Source organism: Patiria miniata, unplaced genomic scaffold (assembly GCF_015706575.1).
Source record: "Patiria miniata isolate m_02_andy unplaced genomic scaffold, ASM1570657v1 HiC_scaffold_5, whole genome shotgun sequence".
Taxonomy (NCBI): Eukaryota; Metazoa; Echinodermata; class Asteroidea; order Valvatida; family Asterinidae; genus Patiria; species Patiria miniata.
Genome location: NW_024037072.1, coordinates 31,454,844 through 31,467,752, shown reverse-complemented (window position 1 = coordinate 31,467,752; position 12,909 = coordinate 31,454,844). Strand labels below are relative to the sequence as shown.

Sequence of the window (12,909 nt, the reverse complement as noted above, 5' to 3'; positions counted from 1 at the left end):
GCGTCTTAAGACGCACCGTTGGAAAGGCCTTCTTTTGTTGATTACTTCAAAATGATAGCTTGCCAGAAAGATAGATTTCACAGGGAGTTTAGTCCACTTACTATCTTTCAACCAAGTATGTTTTTCAACAATAATCGCCAGTTACTTTTTTGGATGGCTGCAAATGATGGACTATAGCTTTAATCCTTTCATTTGGATTTTTTTTTACCAATTTCCCGGTAGGTCTCTTTTGCACTAATGCAGTGCCTTTTTGGTATAATTGAGCGAGTAAATTTTACAGCGCAGCTCATACGTTGTATACATTAACGACCCAACATAAGTCAATAGTGGCAGAAACCAAATAACAACATTGATTGTGTCAGTGTCGGTATATGTTTCTGAGGAGTTTTTTTTTGTGTTTGCAATTTATCGTCTTCATGCATCCTGTAGGCCTATGCCTCATGAGACTGTTGCAGCTGCACATTGTTTATGAGCAGCTTGATGCATGTATCTCATCAACACTCTACTATGCTTTTAGCGATCCAAAAAGCTTTCATCTTCTGAGTAAGTTCTGAGTGAAATTGCCTAGAGAGTTAGGCTAAAGCAATACAGAATTTTTTTTATTTGACACAAGTATTTGAAGTTGATTGCCAGCCACTGGATGCCAAAGGTTAAAAATAACAAATTTAATTCTCAATTACATGTACAGGGCGAGTAAAAAAAAAAAAACGAAACCCAAATAACAGGACCATTGTTTCAGTGAAGTTCTGCATGTAGCACTTTCAAAATGTAGGATATGAAAGCCCAATTCATAAGCTTTCTTTTAGTACAAAATTCATTCAAATCACTCATGTACTTTTCAAGTTACTGAATTTTATACACAACCGCCGTTTTAAGGTTCTGTCCACGGATCACAAAAAAGTTCAGTGTACTTTCAGCAAAACGAAAACAAATCACATAAGAATGTGTTTGAATTGTTTTTGTTTTGCTGAAAGAATGCACACCTTTTTGTGATCCGTGGACAGAACTTTAAAATGGTGATTGTGTTTAAAACTCTGTAACTTGACAAGTACATAAATGATTTGAATGATTCTTGTAAAGCTAAATGAATTGGGCTTTCATATCCTAGATTTTGAAAGTGCTACATGCAGAACTTCACTAAAACAACGGTCCTGATATTTGGGTTTCGTTTTTTACTCACCCTGTACAAACCGGTACTTAATATTCTCAGAAAGAACAATTTGTCAAGGGAAAGTTATCCCTACCCAGAGTACCCTCTGGTACTTTTCAGAACCACACATACTCACAAAAGAGATTTTGCCACATGGTGCTACCGCAACAACTTACCTTATTATCTCTACCCACCCAATGCACATGCTTCAAAATAACAAATTTTGTTCTTACGGTACTTACATTGTACATGTACTTGTTGAATTCTACTCTAAAAGCTGGTTGATATTTTATGCAAACGCGATGCGAATTTGACGTCACAAAGCATTCGCTGCAAATTCGCCGGGGATGAAATGGGTTCAATATTTGCAAATTTGCAGCACGAAAACTTGCCCTGACGTCACAAATTTACATGCGTGTTCGCTTTCATGCAGAGTATGAGCCGACTTTAGAACAACAAAATTGATGGAGGGATAGCATTGCCTGACACACTTGTACATTTAATAGGATTAGGCCACACAAAAAATAGTTCTGCTTCCGGTTACCCTTCCTACCCTATTTTGACAGCCTCTTCCCCATTTTTTTTTTGTAGAAAAATGAGGAAAAAAACTTGTAAACCATCAATTACTACCTTTTACCCTACATGCAAACACCTCCATAATCATACACACACACAAAATTGCCAACAAAAAGTCCCTACCTACCTTACTTTCAAATGCCATGTAATCAGAAGCAGAACTGTTTTTTTGGCCTATAACACTGCGCCTTTCTTCATATTTAATGAGGATTTTGTGAGGTCTAATGACAATAGGTACTAGAAAATAATTAGATTATTGCATGGGCGCCTGTAGTCAACAGGAATTTCCACTGAAATTGATGAGGGACAAACCCTAATTACAATCAACACTCAGATCATTACCCTACACGCACATGGGCATTTCCACACTAATGAGCCAATTAGATAAGTTTATGGATGTTGCATAGAGAGGGTAAAAGATTAGTATTTAGTAAAAGGTTAGTATTTTCTAGTTTCTAGTTGAAAGTGACTAGCACAAGACACGAATAAGATTTCTTTTTTGGGGAAAAAAGAACAGGCATCTGTTCTGTGCGATGCGTACACGTATGTAACATGGACAGACACACTGCAAGGAAAAGGGTGCTTAGGACAAATTCAATTTCTAATAGGCACTTGCAGTGACATTATTAAGCCATTTTACATTGTTATCAAGCAAAAATATAACAGTTTCCACACTGGCTTCAAATTTATGATGTGATTAGGATTACGTATGAACAGGGACAGACATTTTGTGACAAATGTCCAGTCTGTTTGTACGTATAAATCCTGATTATATAATATCAAATAATTCTTCACATTGAATCTGAGTTTTCTAGGTTTTGACTGATAGCATTCCTCCAGGGTACATCTAATAAATAAGTCAACATTAGGGGATCATGAAATTTTATGCTTACTTTGTGACTTTATCTGAAATGTCTGTCCTTCGTTACGTACGTAACACTTTTTAAAACACTATCCACTATATTTTTCTAAAATACAAAAGCAGTTATATCCTTTGCAGATGAGGATATTTATTCGAAGCTTGCAATGTTTACAGCAAAAATTGAGGGACCAACATCGTACTTTTGGTAATCCTTACTTTTAGGACCCCGTTCCTATATAGGAAGGGAAAGACTCACCAAAACAGTTGACTAAATGACACTCAAAATTGACATTCTGATACTTCTTGGCACATCTGAACAATGGGCAATGACACCTTCTTGAATATCAGCAGGCTTAATTTTGTGGAAAGAGGGCAGGGCTTTGATTTATGAGGGAAATTCAGGGGTGAAAGACGACGATGACAACCAGAAAACAGACTCAAAAACCAAGATGGCAAACGTGAAAGCTCGATGCGATGAAAGCTTGATGCTGATTGGCTGATAAAAAATAAACATCTTATTTATTTTTTTTAGCAGCCAATCAGCATCGGGCTTTCATTATGTAGGGCTTTCACTGTGTTGTGAGAACTACACCATGCACGTCTGACTGTGCAAAAAGGTAGGAAAGTCACATTTTCTTTGAAAGTGCTTTCAAAATTACAACTAACATGAGTTTATATGAAGAAAAATGACTGCTTTAGCCTGCAAAAGTCACTTTGGTACTGGACAGACATCTGCAAAAGTCAGTTTTGAACAGAACTCGTAAAAAATAGAGGTGTCTTAAAAGTAAGGATTACCGTACTTTTATCATCAAAACTTCTCAAATGTCACACTTTTGGGCCCATTAGTGTGGAATTGCCCACATCTCCAGACTTCATGTACAGTAGATTGATTATTACCACAAAAAAAGATGTTTCATGGTGCCTACTGCTGTACATGTGTTTAAACAATTCAGGAGGAAAAGGCTAGAAGAGTGCTAGATTTTAATTTGTTTCTCCACAGAAGATTGGAAAGAAATCAAGTGTCTATTGCCTCACATTACAATACTAATCCACAACATTTGAAACATCTGAAATGTGTGATAGGTGAATAATGGATCGGATTTTTCACAGAGGTAAATGCAGGGAGTTTGTGACTCCTTTTAGTGTGCGCAAAATCAGTGCATTGGGGTACAAGGTCAAATCTTTCTGAGAACTAAGCTTGGGGAAAATCAGCAATGAGGGTACACGTAGGTTTGCAGTTTCACCGTATGACACTCTGTTGTAAACACCATCGATATATCGATATTACTCAATTATTTGATATTATTTTGATATCCATAGCGATTTTTTAAATCATATCGAAATATCAAAATTTTTGATATTGAAGAATAATATCAAAAATATCGAAAATGCATCAGATTATCGTCGAAACAAATATCCCATTTGTGCCTTTACTTTGTGTTTAAAGCTATTGTCCATCATTTGCAGCTATCCGAAAAGTAACTGGCGTAATTATTGTTGAAAAACATACTTGGTTGAAAGATAGTAAGGGGACTTAACTCCCTGAAATTATTCTTTCTGGCAAGCTGTCATTTTCAAGTAATCAATGAAAGAAGGCCTTTCCAACGGTGCTTCTTAAGACGCACCGTAGGATAATTTAAATTAGTAGTTTGTTTGTTTATTCAGCGAAGCGCGCACAAGCATTGGCACAACGCACACGCACTTGCTATAATTTGTCGGATCAGTGCGCGACATCGCGTAACTGCAATCGGCTCAGTGAGAACGTGTCTCGGACGCTGAATTCAGGCCCAATTCAAAACATGATTCAGCATCTTTTGACTTGAAATTGAGATCCTAGAATGCTGTTTTTCTCGAAAAATTTCATATTTGAGTCTATTGTTCTGTTTGAAGTCGATTACTACTACTATAGACCCGTGAACGTGGCGTTGTATACAACGCCACGTTCTTGTGTCATTTCGAACCTGGCGAAATCGATCAGATACTATATACATAATTCCGTATGGGTGTTGAGTACTCACCTAGAAATCTAAATTTGCTCGTCCGATTGTTTAGGCTGTGTAATTTCGACGAAATTTGTCCATCAGTAAAGACCCATACGAACGTGTGCGCACGCACACGCACGTGGGCGCACGTGCGCCCGCGTGCGGTGCGGTGAGAGAAGAAAGGACTTGAAACTTGTCCAAAACGATGTCTCTTTTAGCTGCGACAGTAAACAGCCATCGAATTATACGAAGGACGGTACAATAAAACGCAATGCGCATGCGTCACTTGGGAGAAAATGGCAGCTAGCAGGACTTCATAAACCGGGGCCAGAATTTTCCTCAAATTTCGTCAAATGCAAGTTCTGATGTACAATACAAACAGATTTCAAGACAACTTCATATGTGAGTACTTATTACATTTGCAAAATAACGTCCAGTGTGTGTAATGGAGGGAGTCAGAGGGACCATTTCGCCAGGTTCAGAAATACATAACAGCGTGGCGTAGTTTACAACTACAACAAGCCACGTTCACGGGTCTACTACTACTAGTACTACTAGCTTTGTGAATGTCTGTTGCATCGTATGAGGTATGAATTATGGAATCTGGGTCGGGATAATATAGGGAAAATGAACCGCTTTTGTAATGCACTGGGGATACAGAGTCCGGGATTTCGGGACTCTTACGACCTGGTACTTTTAACGTAGTTGTGACTCCAGCTCTAACATGTCTAATGTGATGGAGTTACTCAAGCTAATTACCAATATGCTTATTGCCAGAGACACGCCACGCTCAATTCTCTCTGTATGATTTAACCATGATGGCATGATTCCACTTATTACTCACCAAACCGTAGTAGATAGCAGAGTCAAGTTCAATAGCAGCGTAGTGTACTGTACTCAATCATGCGCAACGCAACGTGAACAATTCATGGTTGGTTGTGCAGAACTGCCAGTGGTCAGGTGGTGCCAGAAATAGCATTTAGATTATTTAGAATTCGGACTGTACCGTAGATACGAACACTTGGATCTTCAACAACAACTTAACAAGCGGTCAAGTATAGCTTACATTAAAGCTTTTGTATTTCGTTGTAGTTTCACTTGCGGCTTCAAAAGATCCGTGATTTTACGAAGGATGTGTGGGCGGACGGCTGAATTTTGTGTGTACGTTCTTGGAATAGACGGGCTCCCTATATATGTGAACTCCTGATTGCCGAGTTGTTCGTCTAGGTTTCAACTTTCACGGATTGCTTCCAAAAAAAGAAGCAAAGAGACAAACTGGGTGGCGCCCTAACGCTGTACCGCGTTATCTCGCCGACGAGCGCTGTTCTAGGGTCTGAAACAAGTTTGCAATGAATACAAACAAATTCTTGTACTTCCCCCCCTCCTTCAAAATTGTTCTCACCAAAATTTTGAGAAGACATCCTTTTGAAATAACATTTTTCTTTCAGCTACAGCGCAAAGGTATTGCTTGAACTCTTACAAGCATGTCTGTATACCGATACTATGTAAGGTTAACTTTTATGAAAATGACCTAAAAATCTTCTTTTTTTCACCGAAGCTTGAAACAGAATTGCATTAAAAAAAATGCTGATTCAGCATTTTTTGTTACTAATATCAGTTGATTTTTATTTGTGGGGCAAGGTTTTTGCCAGACCCATTCCTGCTATGATAGTGGAAGGTCTTATTAAACATTGCCAGGACGTCATTTTTGGCGAGTCAGAACTTGAATTCCCAACTAACTTTGTGTAGGTCTACATATACACATCTGTATTCTACATTACAGTGCAGTACAATTCTTGCAGGTGTAGCCAGGCCTGACATCATGGCAGGCATTATTAAGTTTTTTTCGATGAGGTACTGAAAGAAAATCCATTGTTTATGCCTGTTTCGCATCCATGCGTGTAGAAAAAAGGGGGAAAACATGTTAGCCTACATATTGCACGAGAAAATGCATTACAAAATATTGCTGAATCAGCATGACTCAGCACTATTGAAATGATGGCTCCCATAGCCCTCAAGGGCCAGATCTGCGATGCTCCAATATCCACATTTGTTGATATGATATTTGTCTATTTCTGTACCACATTTGGCACTGTTATCATAAAATGCACAAAAGGTTTGCTATGCCACCCACTATACAGCTGTTTTGAGTGAGGGGTAGGGGAAGCAAAAATTGCCATAGCGAGCCCAATTTTCAAGACAGAAAGCTTATCTACCACTCAAATTAAAGCTTGTGGTCTCAGGCAGTTTTTAAATTATAAAAAAGTGTGTATCTTTGGAATAAGTGTGAGTTTAAAACTCATTTCTGCCCCCAAACAGGGCAAAGTCACAGGATTTGAGGGGGGGGGGGGGGGGTGTCCGCAAAGCAGTATATGCCCTGGGAACACGAATACAGATACACTTGGGACCAACAATATTTTTTTTTGTTTACCCATCCTATCATGATGGTAAAAAGTGCAAACAAGTCACGACGGGACCATTTTTGAGAGAGCAGAGGCCCAAAATATGATTTTAGCCGTTTCTCAAAAAACAAGCTCCCAAAATATCAGTTTTTTGGAGCTGGAAGGCAAAAATACCGGCTGTGCAACTAAATTTCGGATGTCCCAAGGTACCCTACAACAGAAAATAATATTAAGATTAATCAGAAAATTTTGCGATTAAATGGCCCTATCCCAGGGACTATTGCCAATACATGTAATTTTTGTGGGTTTTTTTTTCAAATGAGTGGAAACATGCTCGTTTAATGGGGCTTCATTGTTCTGTTAATTTAATTTGCTTTTTAAGTGGGAAAAACAAAACATTCATCTTTCTTTCTGACTCACGCTGTTTAACCTTAATCATGCTTGCTGATGACTCCTTGTGAACAATTTCAGTGTGAAATTTAGTCCGAAATTGAAAAACCATAGGCGTAGCCAGCGGGGGAGTAAGGGGTTATTCCCCCCCCCATGCCCAATAGTTTGTAAAGACTGCCCTTTTCCATTCAAATGTCCTTTTTTTTCACCAGCGCTTATTACCCCCCCCCAATATTTTGTAAAGAGTGCCTTTTTTAAAGAAGTGCCCTTTTTTTCTGAACAAGTGCCCTTTTTAAAAAGATGTGCCCGTGTCATCTGCCGTTCTGGGTGAATTCCACGCATGTATCGCCCTGAAAAGCACCATACCTTGTTCGTCAGTGTGCATAATCGTCGGTTTTGAACAGCGCCCCCCCCCCCCCCCCTCGACAGATGGTCACCAGCCCCGGCCCCCTCCTTTTTTTTTTTAATTTTACGGAGGCCAAGTGTCCGGAGAAAAAAAACGGGTCTAATGATTGACAGGGGATTTTAATTGATAATAATTTGCAGTGTAACTTAATTGACATTCCTCATTAATTGTAGCCAAAATCAGACATTATTTACTCCAGAAATGCCAAAAAACCATGTCAAAACCCATTCACGGTTTCACGTGTAAAGGGGACACCAAATTAATGTTCTGCTATTTTTGTGATAATTCATGTTCAATAAGGCGTATTTATTTTAAAATGTACTTTTTTTTGTCTAACCCAGGATAACATATCATTGTTTATCGTGAAAATAAATTGATTAAACTAAAAAAAATTGCGCATTGGGGACACCATGACTTCGTGTCCCATTTACGCGTGACCTAGTAAAAAGACCAAAATTAAAACGTCAAAAAGCATGCAATCATTGTTATGATTTTACACTTATCAAGTGGGACATGTAATTAATGGTGATGCATTTGGATATGCCAGTGAACCCAATAATCTTGTTATTTCGCAGAAACATTACTTACATTTCCGTGAAAAGGGGACACCAAAAAGTGAGTCTTGTCTAAACATGAACATTTTGAAAATGTGAAAAATTATTATTAAATCATAATAGTGTCATTCTTAAATTAACTTGCTTTAATCTAATGAAGGGCATTTCCCCCCATACACATGCATGGTAGCATTTGATTGAATATGAACCAGACAAGTTAAACAACACTTGTTTAATGTCACAGCTTTGGTGTCCCTTTTACACGTAAAACTGTAAACTATTTAGGACACGCACTGTGCCTAGGGCCTATATACGAAAAGTTCGGGGGCCTCCGAAAAATACGGGGGCCTACGAAAATACCGCAGTATACCATAAAACATTATATAGGCCTACCCACACCACACCCACGCGCACAGAAAAGTTGAATAGAAAGTTATATTATAGGGTCTCTCTAGAATTTTCGATTTCATCGATCGATGGGGGGGGGGGACATGTCGCTCCCCCTGACTATTTTCGTCCCTAAATAAATAATTGTAGCCTACATTTAATTTTGTAGCTCAGAAAAGCTGATTCAATGACTCCAAACTCGAAAATGATGTTTAAATGCGGTTCTTTTGTTTAAACCTTGTCAGAAATTTCCTCAGATCATGCACCTCAGAGCGTCTAGAATCCAGTTTTTTCCGGGGCCCCTAAGCGGGCCCCGAACCCCACGTCGTTTAGGCTCGAATTAGTTCTCATCAGGATAAACATGTTTGTACCCCCCCCCCCCCCCACACACACACTTTTGAGAGCTAGGACCTATACCAGTTTGGCCTAGCTGGCTTGATTTGTACAGCTAGTGCTTTGTGCGCTGAATTTGGTGCCGTGTGGCTAGGGCGGAGTAGGGCCTACGGAACACTGGTGCCTAGTGCCTACGAAACACTTAATCCGGGCCTGAGGACACCATACTGTCAGGAAATTAGTTAGATGTTTTATCCTTTACTACCAAATATTGAGGTACAAGTACGCCTTGTACTATAATTTGATGTGCAAGTGCCCTTTTTCAAGAACTCTTTACACCCCCCCCCCCATAACAGTGATGACACGCCACTGCGGCTTGATGAAATGACACCTCCTGTGATTTGTTTGTAAACCTTTGCTTTAGCATCAACAATATGGAATAGACCTGAGACTTAATGACGTAATGGCTTTGTTTTACATATATATATATATGGACGTCTCGTATGGACCTTATTCACAAGAAAGCCATTTTGGTCGGGTTCCCTGAATGAATTTTATTAATTATTGTGAACCTTGAATGGGATGGTGCCAGACTATTTATACATTCTAGCCTCACTTTCATTTTTTGTGTGGCTTAAAACATTAGAGTATGTTTAATCACAAATGTATAATCATTCATCAGAGCAGACTGATTTCAATTTGTAATTAACTTGATTTCATTGCTTTCATTTCTCTTCGCAAGTTCCAAAAATGAAGCTTTAACCTTACTTTAAATTGAATATGACCGACTCGTGAATAAGGCCCCATGCGCCAAAATCTCGGCTAATGCCAGTGACTGTCGAAATGGCAGAACCACGGAGAGGAAAGACACACCAATTTTCATCTGAAAACATCCTGTTCAAGTTATTTTGCTAGATTAAGTGAAATACATGCCACCGGATGAAATTAAATGAGTTTATATTTATTTTATTCACCATATTTTTGTGATAAAAATTCGACATCTCCAAGAAAATGTCGTTTTAGATCGTTGTTTGCTTTCCATCTCCATGTAATTATCGGAAAAGGGCCAACTTAAGTTGGGATTTTTGTACTGTTCTCCAGTTTCCCCAGACATGTCACCTATCGCAGCATTGGAATGAGATATCATAAAAAAAAAACATTATGACAGGATTTACGAGTTATTGCGAATAGGTTTGCGCTCCTTAGGTTGGTCTTTTTTTCCGACCGTACGTTTACATGTACAAACCGCGCACCGTCACTGATGTCACCCGTACCGTACCGTACCGTACCGTGCACGGCCGGACGGCCATAGCGGCCCAGGCAGCTTACTATGCGGAAAATCACGCTGCGCTATATTGGTCAGCGGGGGAAAAAAACGTATACACGTCGGCGGGTACGTCCTTCTTTCTTGAAGTCATATACGCAATACCTCGAAAATGATATCATTATTTTTTATTATTTATCTAGATGGAAATGTCTTTAATTTGTTCAGAAAAATCAGAGATATATTTTTAAACATGGATTGATTCACGCAGGGTTTGAAGAATTTTCGGGGAAAAGATTTGTTCTCTCTCTTAAAATGTCTTCTTTTTTTCAGAACAATTTTTATATTTGAAAATCTCAGCTCGTAACATGATTGTAAAATTCATATTAAATTTTCTCAGAAATGTTCATGAGTTTAGGTCGTCTGTAACTTTGGAAATTATGCGATATTGTTTTTGGCTGATTATGGGAATGGCGCCATCTGTCGTCTATACGATTTCAGAATCTTTTGGTCCTGTATATGTACTGTACGCGGAAAAAAACACGATCCGATGTTTAGTTCAACTCGCCCCTTACCAACTCGCCCCTTACCAACTCGTCCCTTACAGCCTGCCCCTTACCAACTCGCCCCCTGACCTACTTGCCCCTTTTGACCTTACCGTAACGAACTCCCAGGCCCTGCCAACTCGCACCCCTCCTTTGCCTCCTCGCCAAGTCGCCCCCTGGCCAACTCGCCCCGCCTCTTAAACAGCCTCGCAAGAATAATTATTCGAGGTAAAACGTCAGCGGACTTTCATTAATTCGGTAATTGATATTGCAACTAAACTTCCATTTTATTATGATTCCAACTATGGAGTCACGCAGTAGGCTATAATCTCCAGTGCCGTCCAAATTTGACTTTTTGCATTAATACATTTCTAACTTATATATTTTATTCCCGACAAAAAACTCTCATTTTTCTTTCATGGACATCTGCAACCCTTTTCAGAAAAAAAACCCAATTGTTTTAGGCACAACGTTATTGAACCAGCCGGCCGGAGACGGTCCGCTTCGCGAGCTCAAATATTCGATGGTCACGGTAATTATCGATACTGATTGTGCAGTGGCGAAGCCAGCGGGGCGGGGGGGGGGGGATAAGGGTGGTATCATCCCCCTATGAGTATCCTTTATTGCAAGTGCCCTCTTTTCACAAGGGTGCTCGTGAAAAATAGTGCTCGTGAAAAAAAAAATGGTGCTAAACTGGCGCTCGTGAAAAAGGGCACTCATGAACGAAATGGCGCTTGTGAAAAAGGGCGCTCGTGAAAAGTGGTGCTCGTGAAAAATGGCGCTCATGAAAAAGGGCGCTCGTGAAAAAGGGCGCTCATGAAAGAAAGGACGCTCATGAAAAAAAGGAGCTCATGAACAAAATGGTGTTCGTGAAAAATGGTGCTCGACTGCTCGTGAAAAATGGCGCGCTCGTGAAAAATGGCGCTCGTGAAAAATGGCGCTCGTGAAAAAAAGGCGCTCGTGAAAAAGGGCGCTCGTGAAAAAGGGCGCTTGTGAAAGAAAGGACGCTCGTGAAAAAAAAGCGCCGTCAAAAAAGGCGCTCGTGAAAACAAGGGCACTCGTGAATAAAAGGCGCTCATAAAGAAAGGACGCCCCGTGGGAAGATGGTGTCCACCCCCCTCCTCCCACCCCCATTGTGATTTTACGGAGGCCAGGTGACCAGTGACAACATTATTTATCTATGAATGTACTTTCAGCGCTGCAGCACGGATGAAGGAGTACCCTTTTGCACGTCTGCCCGTCCCCCGCCCGCATACTAAAGGACTTTGCTACGCCCCTGTTGTGGGGTGGGAATCCTAGCCAATTGTTCATTATTTTACAATGATTGAGCAACTAACATGGAACAATTTGTTTTGGTCTATTTATCATTCAAAAGTGAATAACAGACTTTTGTATTAATTTTCATAAACAGAAGACCTACCGGTATATAAAATTAATTGTTTGACATGCTTAACACCCCCAGTAGCTTTATATATAACAGAAAAAAAATACATACCTTTCGATTCAGTTCTCGCTCCTCGAAAGCTCCTCGAAGTCGCAAAAGTTTAATTATTTTTCCAAGTTGTCCTTTCTAAAACCACGGCAAGCTATAGCCTACATTGCGTCATCACTCGGCTTCGGAAGACACCAAACTACCGCCAATTGCTTCTTCTTTTTCAACATAAGTTTTGCGTCATCACTCGGCTTCTGGAAGACACTAAACTACCGCCAATTGCTTCTTTTTTTTCAACATAAGTTTTGCGTCATCACTCGGCTTCGGAAGACACCAAACTACCGCCAATTGCTTCTGCTTTTTCAACATAAGTTTTGAAACTAAAGAACACAATATTATATTCTTTTTTTTATATGGTGAACTTTATTTTCAGTTTTCATTTCAAAACCGTAGGGAGAAGTTTTAGTTTGAAGTTTTGTTTGATGAAAAAAAATGCTAGGGCTGGCAAGTTTGCCAGGGCCTGGGGCGGGGCGAGTTGGAAAGGGGCGAGTTGGAAAGGGGGGCGAGTTGGTATGGGTGAGTTGGCATGGGGCGAGTTGGTAAGGAGCGAGTTGGTAAGGGGCGAG

At 39.8% G+C, this 12,909-nt stretch overlaps 1 protein-coding gene across 2 annotated transcripts in view; it reads right to left on the bottom strand.

Annotated features, from left to right (window-relative positions):
* Positions 1-5,835, bottom strand: part of LOC119741619 — a 30,333-nt gene extending 24,498 nt beyond the window's left edge. Inside the window, exon 1 of one of the 2 annotated variants that reach the window (XM_038217444.1) lies at positions 5,415-5,835. The gene's annotated coding sequence lies outside the window, so the exon portion shown is untranslated. The remainder of the gene's footprint in view (positions 1-5,414) is intronic. The other variant, XM_038217445.1, reaches the window with a different exon arrangement.
* Between the last annotated feature and the right edge of the window lie 7,074 nt (positions 5,836-12,909).